General features: G+C 39.9%; 1 protein-coding gene across 1 annotated transcript in view; it reads right to left on the bottom strand.

Annotated features, from left to right (window-relative positions):
- The window catches only part of csmd2 (CUB and Sushi multiple domains 2), a 289324-nt gene that overhangs the window by 236875 nt on the left and 36988 nt on the right, over positions 1-15461 (bottom strand). The gene's annotated exons all lie outside the window — the stretch shown is intronic.

Raw genomic sequence — 15461 nt, forward strand, 5'->3', positions numbered from 1 at the left:
CAAAAACATAAGCATTCTTATACATTATTATAATTCTAATTAATAATATAAACGGGTTATATAAGTGTCCTATTATTTTGTTGTCTTCAGAACAGTGCTGCAACCTGCTTGCATCTCATCTGTTTCCATCTTTTTTCATATGCAGAAGAAAAATAAAATGAAATAATACAATGACAAATTCCCACACATCACGCCTCGGAGCATTTTCAGCTTTAAATGTGCTCAGTAAACAATAATGTGAGAATGTCGCCCATTAATTTTAATAGGGCGCTCGAAGAACGGTACGTTTTTAATTGACAGAACCCAATTACAAATGGAAAAATAATTAGTTCTGGTGTTGGACTTGATGAGCAAAAGGGGAAGAGTATTTCTGGCCTGACAGGAGCAGATGGAGAAACGAGCTCTAAACTTTATGATACACAAGACAGGCCCTTCTCTCTCCGATCACAATGATTAGATCAAGGAGTGATTTATTCATTTATTTCCTTTGTGGATTTTTTTCCTTAACAAGCTGATACCCTTTGCAAATATGCCTAAATGACAAGCATCAAATAACAAAGCTTTGTGAAATCACTCCACAGGGGATGCAAATAAATAACAAGACCATCCCGTCAACAAAACGAAACATAAAGCTTAAGCATAACCTTATAAAACTTTACTGTGCAGCAAAATTCCAAATCAATAAAGCTGTTACAAATGCCAGCGAAACACATCTGATCGCAAGTGCTGTTTGAAGTTATGTCACAGTGTGTGGAATTCTAGCTTTTGAGAAATATTGTTAATAATAATACTCCATCTAAATACAATCCAAATCTATCAATAAAATAAATAGGGCCAGTCCGCAAATTGTAAACAATATGATACTAAAACTATTATTACTAGAGCTGCTATTACTACTACTACAATATATAGATAAAGAGCAAGTTGCATTTGAAATGTTCAATTAAACCACACGGCTGGATTTAAACAAGGCTGTAGTTAAGAAATGCACAATCGTATTGATTACAATTACCCATTAGATTCTCTGAGCAACTCAGATGATTTAATGATGGGATGTTTCAAATATGAAATGACATACGTAAGCCTCAAGGCCCCTAATCAAAGCATAGGTGAGAACAGGGCACAGGAGGGGAGATGGGGCAGGGAGGGGAGGTGGCAGGGGTGGCAGGGGGTGCTGGAGATTCTCCTGATTAAAGCTCTTCATAAACAGCGACAGCTGTGCTGACACTGATTCACTGCACACCAGAGCTGCTTTATGATAAAACGTGATTAAATGAACTGACATCATTCATGAGAAATAACCTCCGTGAGCTGACCACACTCTCAGTCCACAGGGACATGGTTTCTCCACAGGATGTCAGACACGGGCTAGCAGGGTAGCTTTTACCTCCAAGCAGGAATAATGGTTACAAAAATAAATAAATGGGACCAGGATTGGGAACCACTATTCTAAGGCACATATTAGGCTGTTTCAGAGACATTTTGAACCTTCAGCAAACCACTGACCTGCCCAGCGGTGGTGACTACTTTTCTTATGTTGTCGGAAGTGAATCCACCTACATACCAGTGAAGCAGTGTGTGCTGGAAAGCCTGATCCATATATGTATTAATCAGGCATGTATAATCACTATATGTACATACAGCTCTGGAAAAAATTAAGAGACCACTGCAGATTTTTCTTAAATCAGCATCTCTACATGTATGGCAGCCATTCCATTCCATTCATTTTTTTGGGGAATTTGGGAGAAATGCTGTCACTTTGTAGAATAAAACAAAATGTTCATTTTACACATACCTATAAATAGTAAAACCAGAGAAACTGATCATTTTGCAGTGGTCTCTTAATTTTTTCCAGAGTTGTATATATATTTTATTTGGACTGCTTGGGCTTACATTAAATACACTTAACTACAAAGGCCCTATGCCACATAAATTACAGTGTGTGTGAGTTTTTTATTATAATTTTTTCCTTTCATGTATAGCCATGGGAAAAAAAAGTTGGAGATTTACAAACAATCTGTATTTCAAATATAGCTCACCGAAAGTGCAAAATCTGTTGCGTTTAACAATCTTTCATGCCGAACCCTTTTCCATTAAAAAAAAAAAAAACGTCTGGGTTGTTAAGATAATGTGTTATTGACATTACACCCGAGTCCTATTCTGTAACCTTTGTTTTAGTTTTTTTACCTCCACTCTAAATTTAAGGTACAGACTTAAATGAAATGATTTCTTGATGAAATGGAAAGACAAATACCACAATTTTGCTAAACATTCTCGATGTTGCAGTCTTAGCCTGAAAACATGTTGCTTGTGTTGCTTGTGCACTATGTGACGCATGGATGTGCAGAAGGTGGGGTGGCAGAGGTGGCACAAGCCACTGCCCCGTCTGTGCCCTCTCTGCTAGGTGTGTGCAATGGCACAGAGCGGCAACTCTGGCAAGACATGGGGGGCAGTGCCATCTACAAGTTTACTAACTTTTCAAAACTAAGGTTGCATCATGTATGCCCCGCCTCCTAGAGGTAAGTATCCAATCAGATACATTATATACGTTCTGCCCCTGGGGCATTTCTGTCCTAACAGAGTTGGTTTCAAAAACCTTGCTTCACTGTTTGGGTCATTTTAGAGAGCTTTTCACAGGTTAGAATTATTTTAAAGAAAAAGCTGGAAAGGAGTAATACTGCAGTTTGGATAAGTTGAGGAACCAGCGATCGACTAAGATCTTCATCGTGAAACTTTGAAATATGAGTAAAATATACCATTTTATATATTTAGATTTTTGCACAGGATAAATACTGGCATTAATGACAGTACGTTTTGCATTTCCATTGTGTTTTCATTGTTCCAATGTACATGTTTTAACATTAATTTTGAACAGTGATCAACAACAGTAAAACTACAGAAAAAAGTATTTAACGTTTCTCTAATCCAGCAAAAATACATTATAATTAACAAACAATTCAGGTAGAGAGTTGGAAATAATAATGTATCAGAGTAAAACTAGAAAAAGGCACGATCACAGAAGAAATCACTGAAAAGTTAAAACTAATAATAAAATCACAATAAAATACTTATAACAATAATAAAAGGATTTCCAAAAATGTTAGCACCTATTTTTAAATCAATGAAGTACAATGTGAATGCTGTGAACACTATTCAATGCGTTCATAATCACCAAACAGACCCCATGTGCGGTTTATGGGGGTCCAAACCGCACCATTGCAGCGGTGTCTGATTTGTCTTGATTTTGTCCCATCAATGCACCGAAGTGGTGAGCACAGCTTTTCATAAAGCTGAAAAATAACTCCCTTCGTTCAATGATGACCGAGCAACGACTGAATGGATTGGCGACACTATCTACTGAGCACAAACAGTCTCAACAGCTGGATTAAATGGAGACTAAGTGCCTTCACAGGAGTAAAGCCAGGAGGGTCAACTTCGTTAGTGGTGAGAATATACTGTTGCTTTCCTGCTGTCTGGTGGATGTTTCGGGGGGAGTTGGGTCTGTGCAAATTAGAGTGATGTCTATTCTGTCTATGCAGATATTGATAGAATCCAGTTTAAGTTTCACAAAGTCAAAGACGTGATTGCTTTGTTTAATCTCCATGGTCAATGGTTATACTGCTACGGTTTTGGAATGGTATGCTGCGGTATCCGCCAGGAGGGGGTTCAGTCTTTAGCATACACTGTTGCATGAGGGATTCTTTTAATTTATTTTTTTAGTTGCAGACAGCACACAGACTGCAAGGATTGCAATTCAATGGAGCAAGTGTTTCTATTATGAAAACCACCAAAGAAAAAATTGTGTTGGATTGCAAATTGCATAGCTGTACAACAATTCACTCCTGTGTGATCACTATTTGTGTCGGATCATTTACAAGTGACAAGGGCGATCCCAGTTCGCACTGCACAGGCATATTTGCAGAGTTATGAAACAAGCCATTCATGCATAACAAAAAGTACAAAATGACTTGATTACTTGATCGATTTTGTTGTTTTGAAAAACAGGCACTGCTCGTTAACAAGTTCAACCAGTCTGACAAATGAACGGTTCAAACTCGCAACCGTTTTGTAGTTATTTGAGCACAAAAAAAAATGTATTTTTGTTTTGTTTGCCATTCTATAACTTAACTTACGGAACACATTGTCATGATCTATACCACACACAAAAACAATCTGTGTCAAGGACACCAAACATACCAAATGCCGTCCTTTTTAGGTTCCGTTTCCATAAAGCAGGGAATAATTCAGTTTAACTTAGTTAGAAAAAAACAGCATACAATAAATGAATGTTTCTCATCTAATTGTCAGCAATTTCCCTGGATTCACTGAAAAGATAAAATTCTTCAGAGATAGAATTGAATAAACAATGCAGCAGCAAGATTTTGACAAGTAGGCAAAGAGAAGAAATTAGTAGATAAATGGAGGAGGCACATAGTTATTTACTGGCAGCTGCCGTCTTCTCATTATTCTTCCTGCCGTCTCTGCCGATGAAGAGCGAAACGAGAACTCGTTCCAGGGGCAGGCCTGATGGCTGCGCTGACTCTCCCGCTCTGTCCCCTAGACACCACCCAATCCACCCACCCCCCAGCCAGGATGTCTCTTCTGTCTTGGCAACAAGACACTGTCCTCCCTGCCCAGACTGAACTGCCCAGATTTATTGAGCCATCAGGAGAGTTTGCTGCTGTGCACAGAATAGGGCTGTAACTCTCTTCCTCAAGGACTGAACCCTTTCACACTCCTGCGGCACCAAATATCTCTACACTCGAGATCTCTCTCTCCACCCTATCTCTCTCTCACTCTCTCATGCTATCCCCGATGCAAAATTGGTTTCAGGCAAGCGGCCCAAGACATGCAACAGATAGTAAATTGAAATGCCTGTTACAGCGTAAGAGCAAATTATTTTATCTAGCAAAGCAGGCCCTTCCTGTTCCCCTAGCTGTCCATTTTATTGTCCATTTGCCATTTACTGGATTTTTTAATTTGTTTGTTAGTTTGTTTAAGTGGTTTGCATCATTGTAAAACTGAAGTTTTTTATTTTTTATTTATAGATGCTTTCAACTTTCTGACTTTCATTCTTGCAGCAAATGCGATTTGTAAGGCATTAGCGTGACAGAAGTGTGGCCAGATAACTAGACCCACAATAATCAGCCAGTACATAATTCACAAATAATAATCATAGGCCTGAAAGAACCAACCAGGCCTGTGACAATTTACGAACATGGATAAAATGAGCAATGGGAGCCATACAGCCCCATTCCTTCCAGTTGGATAGATGGGGGGGCAACGGGCAGCATTATCCTGGGGGCGAGTTGCTTGCCAATCTGTCTCCGCATAGCTCTGCCGGGGAAAGATCCATGCACCAGGCCCCAGTATCAATGAGCTACAATCAGTCATTAGTTTCATCCATCGTGGTGGTTATATTTATCTATCTTTTTGGCATTTATTAATTTATCTATTGATCTCTCTCTCTATCAATCTCCACAGGCCATTCAATTTGACCGTGAAACTACCAAAGAAAGAGGAGGGGTGCGCATGGGTGTGTTTGAGGGGATTAAACACGGAGGAGATATAAAATTACGGCTGTGCAAAACATAATAACACCTGAACACCTGATGTAATTTAAAACATCCGCTAGGAAAAAAAACTAAAAACAAAACAGGAATGATTAAAAGCAAAATGTGAAAGTATGCTTTAAGGAATGGTTACATTTACACTTTTCCTCACCTGTCAAAATCCACACTGATACTGATCACATCCTTTAGAAACTGTCATTACCTACCAGAGAAAATTCCATAACCCTTCCTCACTCTGGCCATCTGAGACGTGGCGTCACTGTAAATGGGCTGCAGTGATGAATACTCATGCAAATGACAGAAAGCGTTCCACAGCCCAACAGCAGGCCTGGCCAGCGGGCAAGTGGGCAAGTATCATTGTCATCTGACCCTATAATTCCAGAGCACTTACAGCGATCTGAAATGCATCTTTTCCCAACAAATTAATTGGAGTGAAGCGGCGTTATGAACATGATGGGTTCATTTTTAATGCCAAACTGATAAAACGAGCGAAACATGGTTTAATTCCATGCCAACACCAGATGTTAGGACTCTCGCCAAAGAACCGATCCAAAGGAACTGATCGGCACTGCTGGGCTGATAGGGGTACCAGTCAGTGCACATCGTGGAGAAAGTTAATTACCGGAAAGTATACAGCATATTTAAAACTTCAGTTTCTGCTAAAAAAAAAATATATAGCGCAATAAATGCTGTATGCGTTGTGTAAAATAAATAATGAAAATGAAAATAAAAATTCATCACACTCCATTCTTGGCCTACAATGTTACTATCACTGTTATAATGCCACCACCAGCAGCAGAAACTTCCAACAATTAATTCTTCCTTTACGAGTTCATTCAATTTGAGGGCACAATGAAAAGCCTGTGTTCCCACATTAATGGAAAAGATGGCAATCTAACTTGTGTTTCAAATTCTGTGATACATCCCCCGTGCACAGAGCCCAGCTCAATCTCAGCATGCAAATGGTTTCATATTAAGAAAAAGCCGACTGCTTCAATCTAAAATGATTAACCCCTGCTAAGAATCCCAATGCAAATATTGAAATTATCCAGAAAGAAATCAAGCCTGAATTAATTAATGCATAAGTTTCCCATGATTAGGAGGGGAAAAGAATAGACACATTTAGAAATCAGAAAGAAGGGAGCCATGATAGCAGAATAATTGATGCCAGTGGGATGCAGTTTAGGTGTCATCTATAGAGCAGGGGAGGGAGCAAAAGTAAAGTCACTTTTTATCTACAAACATCATCGGTAACACTTTAGCTTATCATTTTGTAGTCTGTGTATACCTGTGGAGTTGGAATTGTTTATACGATCCTTTCAAATTCAATGGATTATAGGGCGTCATCAGGGACATGTGTAGTTGGAGAGCTAGTAGTTAAAAATGAATACATACCATTAGACTTGTGCTGCTGCTCTTTAAATATAGCAACATATATTTTTCTTTCTGCAATTAGCAGCTGAAGGTTGGAGTCTCATTGTTTTTAAGAGCATCTCTTGTCCTTAATTATATCATGGGTGGTTTTATTTTTGACTGTGTTAAATTAAATAAAAGCACTTGTATCTTCTTTGTTTTTAGTTTTTGTTGTTGCAGTTCTGTACCCCTTAGATAAAAGCAGAAGATACCTGGACTTTAACCTTTTACTGTACAAAAAAGACTTGAAATATGTAGTAAAATATGGGGAATTATGATGCTATAGCTTCTTGTGGTCTTTAAGCACAATTTGGTGTTACGAGTATATTCATTCTGCAGTAATACTTGGGTACTAGTGACACCTACACTAAAATGCTTAAGGTAAAGACAGTGATTGCATTCCCTAAGGTTTCACTCCAGCCACAGAAGATGGGTCACAATACAGACTGGCACCATGTGAAGTACAGTTCCTTCTCACTTCAACGATGAAGTCAATTTGAAGATCTTTTTCTTGCCTCTGCATCTGGGAATCGCTCCAGGCAAGTCCAGTAAGATATAGAAAATGCCTCTTTAATCCTTTATAAAGACTTGACAGATACTCAAAAGCAGATAGCGTGCCGAAGATCTTTTATAAGGTTATCAAGCAAACAAGCTGAGCGTCAGAGACTGATGAATGATAGCCACACTATCCTTGTAGTATATTTTAACTGAAAGTACATTATTACTCCTTTATCTTGTTAGAGCCATTTGTAGTAATTCGTTATCAATCTGTCGGGACTTTCCAAAGGGTTGGTAACTCGTTCAGTTCCAAATAAGTCGAATGAAGCCAACTTTCTGATGCTGCTGGTTACAAAACTAAAATGATCATCAAAATTCTAATTTGCCCCCATTACTCCATTCATCTTCTATCCTGACAAGTGCCCAGGCCCTGCCGATGAAAAACATCCCCATAACATGATGCTGCCAGCACCATGCTTCACAGAAGGGATGGTGTTCTTTGGGTGATGCGCTTTCAGGTCCTTTCGGCTTTGCATTTAGGCCCAAGGGTTCCATTTTAGTTTTGTCAGACCCTAAAACTTTTTGACACATGGCCACATGTATGTGTTTTATCACATACTTCAGGATTCAAAGTGGGCTTTCTTGAGTGCCATACATGCTAGATTTATGGAGTGCTTGGGATATTACTGTCACCAGTCTTGGCCTTAAAAACCTGTAGCCCTTGTAATTGGCCTGTTGCTAGCCTCTAGGATCAGTCTCCTTCTCGCTAAGTCATCCAGTTCGAATGGACGACCTGATCTAAGCAGGGTCTTGCCATACACTTGCCACTTCGTAACAATCATCTTGACCATGGTTTTGAAATGGGTAGACTTTCTCTAGGCACTGTGTATATCATTTATTCATCGATATGATGTGATAAAATATACATACACACACACATAAGAAAGTGTCCAATCGAGAGGAGGCCATTCGACCCATCGTGCACATTTGGTGTGAGCTCATCCAGTCTGTTTTTAAATGTTCCCAAATTTTCAGCTTCAGCCACATCACTGGGGAGTTTGTTCCAGATTGTGACAACTCTGTGTGTGAAGAAGTGTCTCCTGTTCTCCACATATATATATATATATATATATATACACTCACCTAAAGGATTATTAGGAACACCTGTTCAATTTCTCATTAATGCAATTATCTAACCAACCAATCACATGGCAGTTGCTTCAATGCATTTAGGGGTGTGGTCCTGGTCAAGACAATCTCCTGAACTCCAACTGAATGTCTGAATGGGAAAGAAAGGTGATTTAAGCAATTTTGAGCGTGGCATGGTTGTTGGTGCCAGACGGGCCGGTCTGAGTATTTCACAATCTGCTCAGTTACTGGGATTTTCACGCACAACCATTTCTAGGGTTTACAAAGAATGGTGTGAAAAGGGAAAAACATCCAGTATGCGGCAGTCCTGTGGGCAAAAATGCCTTGTTGATGCTAGAGGTCAGAGGAGAATGGGCCGACTGATTCAAGCTGATAGAAGAGCAACTTTGACTGAAATAACCACTCGTTACAACCGAGGTATGCAGCAAAGCATTTGTGAAGCCACAACATGTACAACCTTGAGGTGGATGGGCTACAACAGCAGAAGACCCCAGCGGGTACCACTCATCTCCACTACAAATAGGAAAAAGAGGCTACAATTTGCACAAGCTCACCAAAATTGGACAGTTGAAAACTGGAAAAATGTTGCCTGGTCTGATGAGTCTCGATTTCTGTTGAGACATTCAGATGGTAGAGTCAGAATTTGGCGTAAACAGAATGAGAACATGGATCCATCATGCCTTGTTACCACTCTGCAGGCTGGTGGTGGTGGTGTAATGGTGTGGGGGATGTTTTCTTGGCACACTTTAGGCCCCTTAGTGCCAATTGGGCATCGTTTAAATGCCACGGCCTACCTGAGCATTGTTTCTGACCATGTCCATCCCTTTATGACCACCATGTACCCATCCTCTGATGGCTACTTCCAGCAGGATAATGCACCATGTCACAAAGGTCGAATCATTTCAAATTGGTTTCTTGAACATGACAATGAGTTCACTGTACTAAACTGGCCCCCACAGTCACCAGAACTCAACCCAATAGAGCATCTTTGGGATGTGGTGGAATGGGAGCTTCGTGCCCTGGATGTGCATCCCACAAATCTCCATCAACTGCAAGATGCTATCCTATCAATATGGGCCAACATTTCTAAAGAATGCTTTCAGCACCTTGTTGAATCAATGCCACGCAGAATTAAGGCGAAAGGGGGTCAAACACAGTATTAGTATGGTGTTCCTAATAATCCTTTAGGTGAGTGTATATATATATATATATATATAAACACAAATACACATATATATTGTAGCAATACTGGAACTGTATACACTGCTGTATTGCTGCTCCTTGAGGGACTGTACATAATTGACATTGTTGTGATGTGAGCCTGCCGTGCTATTAAAAAGGGGTGGGGGGGGCAGTTAAAGTATGTCTGCTTGGTTGGGGAGGTCCTCTAGATCCCCGGGGCTCCCAGTTTCACAACCCAGGGATCTTGGCAGGTTTTGGGGGGGTCAGGGGTGGGGCCAAGGATTGGAGGGAGGGAATCACGTGGGAGGGGTTATAAATGGCGATTACGGGGTGGGGGGGGAGGGTGGTGGTGAAGAAGACCATGTACAGAGAGGGTGCTGTTCGGGCAGAAATTTTTATTAGCTAACAGAGGAAGTTGGCTGAGTTTTGAGACAGAAGAGTGAACGTGTAGTTCTAGGGGGTTTATTGTTTTGGCGTGGGCTAGGCCGAAAGTCCGTGGTGTGTGGAGACAGGAAAATAAATCCTACCTCTTTGTGATAGGGTGATCTCTCACACACAGCGTTATTTGCAGGCGGCTCATAATCATAAACAGTGCACCTAACAATGTCAACAAAGAAACCCCGAATATACCTTTGCAGGGTGTATGCTATCTCTCCTTTTCTTCTGCATCTTATCTGGTCCTGGTGGTGTAAGTCGGAGTTGTGTGAAGTGCCACCGGCGCCTCTTGCGGTGGGTGCACTCAGGGTGGGAAATGTGCGTGTTGTGGTAGAACTGGACAAAACCGCATGGTGTTTTTCCCAGGGGTTGAACATGTTCAGGATATGGAGCTTGCATATTCCCCCCAGCCTTTTGGGGGTTTTCATTTGTGTGCTGGTCAGGGACGTTGCATGGTTTGTTTACATTGGTGCTTCTTAGGTGTGTTTAACCTGTACATGTTGCTTATGTATTATTTCAGGCCCCCTGATGATAAACCCAAGTGGAAGGTCTGCCTTGGTCTTATGCCAGATCAGAATTACCGGGCCAATCACATTCCCCATGATTAGGGGGAACAAGTTATACATTGTTTGTGTTTTTGTGTATAATACTCAATTACTTACCAAATTATTTGTACCAGGTGTAGCTGTACAGTAATTTCTGGTATGGAGAATGTATAGGAGTAATTATGAGAAACGGGTTATAAATGACTGATTGTTCATGGTGGTGGGATATTCACTAGGGGGTTAATGAAGTCAGTGTTGGAATAAACCAGAAGAGGAATATAAACTGGGGCAAAACCAGTCAGGGGGAGGGTAGAGACTGGGAGAAGGAGCAGGACGTTGGTTTGCATATCCCTGAGCTAAAAACCATATTTACGTATCTGGGGTGATATAGTTTTGTTTTGTCTTGTTCAGCTCGTAATTATTTAATTATTTTGTTTGTTTGTTTTACTATCAAAAGTTTGTCCCTAGTAGTTTTTTTGGCCATTCTTCTTTGTTCATTTATTTTTCTCTCTTGGAGTTATATAAACAACTTATTTTTGCTTAATACTGTGGTGGAGTATGAACTTTCTTTAATCACGCTGGGGGTGTCCTGACCACACAAGGTGATACGTGACAGATCACCTTGTCGCTTACGTAGCTCACTCAAAATGCTACAATATTTATATAAACCAAATCCATTTTTATCACCGAATACCAATAAACAAACAAATACAAATTGTATTTTAAGTGACATTTAAACCACTTCAGATTACCTTCAAGCTCAAAACAAATTGAGGAATAAGATTAATAATTCATTCTGGCTGTTTTTTCCTCTCTTCCATAGTGCCAAGTGTGAAAGCTAAATACAATCTATATGCTATGACATTTCCCTCTCAGGTGATGAAGTACCAGTGATAGGCAAGGAAATTATTTCCCCATTCCCTTGATTAAAAGAATGCTGAGCTGCCCTGACAATTCTGAATGTTTAGCACATTGTTATTTTTGAGCAGGTTCTACACCAAGGTTGTGTTAGTGGGAACATGTTTGTATTATTTACAAACTTCATTAGCAAAGGTATTGAGAGAAAGACAAAATGACAAAATGCAAAAGTCAGCTAGTTTCTGCAAGGGTGCAGGGCCACTCTTTGCCTTAATTAATGCTTTAATACTTGTGATAGATGGCTGTGCTCTCCCTGCTGCAGTGCAGTTTCTAGCTGTTTCTGCAGTCTCTTCCCTGTGCTGTGCAGTTCATCCCAAAGGTATCCTGTTGGAGCTGAACACTGAGAAGGGCCATGCACTTTTCTCTATAACATTCTGCTTCTACCTCAATGTTACACGCCAAGCTGTGTCATATGGTGCATGATTGTGTTGATAGTGAAGTACAGGCTCTCACTGTAAGGTTAAAGTAATGCTGGCAGTAAAAAAATACAATTCAAAATGGAGTATCAGAATACATACTTATAATCCTATCCTTGACAAAAACAATTGTCTGCACAGAATCTGAACTCTGGCAAAATCCTTTACTAGTGGATGTCGGTTTGTTAATTTACCGCATGTCCAAAATATATTTCTACTTAGGAATGAGAACAGAGAGAACACATTTATTTAAATTTTGTTCTACATAAATATTCTTCAGAAGTCAGATACCTGAAGCAAAACCCCTGCTTTCCCTTTTCTTCATCTGCTGAAGTCCTTTGAAGACTTTACAGCTCAGAAATGATGGACCAGTAGTGGTTAATGTATGATTTGATTTAGATGTATTTATTGACTTCATTTAGCGGTGTTCTAAATAACGCTTGAAATAGGGGCACATTTGATTCTATGAAAAGGGCAGAGGGACAAGTTGACTGATGGAATTGCAAGCGTTCTCCGGAGTCAGAGTTTAAGCCTGCAGTAATTTGTTCCCTCGACAGCCTCGACTGAATGCATATGGCCTCTCGCTATAATGACAGAAGGGAGTGGAGGTAACTGTGGTTTTAACCTTTGACACCAATAAGTGTTTTTAGTCTCACTCTGTAAAACAAAGTGCAAGGTTATACAGAGACACCTGTGAGCTAGGGGGTGGTATCAGTGTAGGTGTGAGCGTGTATGTGTGCACAAATGTTTTCTTACTACAAAACTAATACACAGCTTCCTGAGGAAATGTAGCCTGTTTTGTGTGTAGTTCTTTACGGGGAGTTAGTCCATTGAACCGCAACACCTTTCACACCTCACTGGGACCAGCAGATAAAGTACAACCAGGAATGCAAAACCCTCAACAACCATCCTCTGTCTACATTTATTCAACTGCTGCTGCTGACTATAGCTACTGTACAACTAAAGTTATTACAATGTCAAAGCTTTTGTTTTTTTCATCGCCGCAAAAAGAAATCTATAAAGACCCACTCATCACACTTACAGGGTCTCTTTAGAGCGTTTTCTACCAGATGGGGAAAAAAGAGCTACAGATTTTATTGAAGTTAAAGATGAAATTTTAAAAATGGCACTGTAAAATTGAAGATAAAACCATTACATTTGTTTTAAACCTGGTTATGAAATGCAAGCGATTCCTGGGGCTGTTCGTTTGTTTATTTGATTTGTTTTGTCTGAATGATTTGAAGGATTGAGCTGAATGATTACAAACTAGAAACCCATCTTGTTTATTTGGCTATCAGAAGCTAAATCAATCTCACCACCATGTTCTTCAGCACCTTCTTGAAGAAACCAAAAGGAGATGGCTAAGCAGGTTGCTCATGTGCTCCACAGCTCTTTAAACACACCTATTCTACATACAAATGAATCAGAACAAAAACAAAGCAATCCGTTCCTGTGAATGTGCCTCATCAGGGAAGCATCCACAGCAACTGTGGCCTTCCGCAAGAGTCAAGGGATGAGTGGCTCTTCTCCATCTTCATCAAACTGTGATTGACCTCAGGATCACACCCATCAGACATCACTCACAGCGGCTGATATTGATAACATATTCCGGAGCCAAAATATGACAATGAATTTAATTAGAAGAGTTAATTGAGCTCCTTCCTCTTTGCCTTCACCACACGGGGAGACAATTTATTCATCATCCTCCACGTCTTGTTCTGTCAGCCTTTATTTTGCTGCACTTTATTATAACCTTTTTGGGCTTGCTCGGCTGCCTGCTAATTAAGCCGTTTTAACAGCCCATAAATTCTGCCTCGGCTCAAATTATTTATCAGCTTACCAAACAATTTCTCTACGTTTTTATTTCCGCCCAGGAGCAACGGATTTCAGTCATAACTTGATCACAGGCAAGTAAACTTTCAACTTCACGGAGGGAAAATGATTACATCCGCTTTTCCTCTCCCTCTCTGTACTTCTGATTCTTCACCCTGGGATTCCACTTGTATATGCAAGGTACTGGTTCTACATTATTATTAAATTACCCAATTCATACACACTGTATATATATATATATATATATACACATACACACACACAATTTATATGAATTGGTTAATTTCACACCTGGAGAATGTCAGACAGAGACTATAAAGAGCTCAGTTTGATTCCCATTACTTGCATGTCACGGCACATCTCAATACATGTCTTACAGCTGCCTGAAACCGCTCTGGTTTCTCTGTGCCAGAGCAAATTTCCTGCTTTCTCCTGTATTCTCCTGCTCTTTTTTCATAATATATACAGTTGGGACAGGGCAATCAGTGGGGTACAGTGAGTGTGAAGCTCCATTAATTGATGACCACGCACCTGTGTAGCTTTAGCCTCAGATGTGTGACAGGATAGGAGCTGAAATCACAGTGTGAAATGATGGAGCCCTCACACACTGTCCCTGAAGCTCTGTGATGACTCCGCATCTGTAATCCTTCCCTTTCCATCCTGTATCTCGGCTCATCTTTCAAACGGTTCCTATCAACTCATTTATCTCTAACAATCTCATAAGTATAGAATCAAATTGAAAAATCTATTTGTCACGGTAAGATGTAAAGATGTACTTTTAACAATCCAGGTAGGGAGGTTATTAAGTGTCTGTTTAATGGAAAAGGAGTATTAATAAATGCCTGCAATTTAATCGAGACCCAGACATGGATTTATAATGCTGATTTTGACTTCAAGGGCAACAGCAGAAATACACTTGAAAAGTACTACAAAGCCAAAGTCCATGTGGCCAAACCCATAGAAGCAGAGATTATGGGAAGCAGGTGACATTTGGTGTTTGGTTTGTATAACCTTGTGTGCTATTGGGGAGGATTAAAATAATTTATGGAATATTGTTGCACTTCTTAACAGACATGCTAGTGTTGTTGCAAAGCTTGTTATGGGGCTTCTAGAAGAATGCCTTCAAAGCTGACAGACTAAGACATGAAAATGATAAGCTTGTTTGGGTTCACAGCAATTTAAGTGAATATTTTGCAGTGTGTTAGCAAAAGCATGAGTACACAAGATAATGCACTGCCTTAAATACATAATTTTGTAATGTGCATATTAATAATTATGGTTATTAATTAATAATAATAATAATAATATGTATTGTATTTTACAAACACACACATGCACACACATACAGTATATAGAATGTGTTTTCGAGTCAGCTTTACATCAGCACTCAAATCTATTTTTCATTTCATTCTGAAACTGACACCTTGACTTTCTTTCTCCCGCCCTCGACTTTTAATTTCCCCAGACGAAGGGGCCAGCTCCATTTTGAAAACGGTCAT

This window comes from Amia ocellicauda, chromosome 11, assembly GCF_036373705.1.
Source record: "Amia ocellicauda isolate fAmiCal2 chromosome 11, fAmiCal2.hap1, whole genome shotgun sequence".
NCBI lineage: Eukaryota > Metazoa > Chordata > Actinopteri > Amiiformes > Amiidae > Amia > Amia ocellicauda.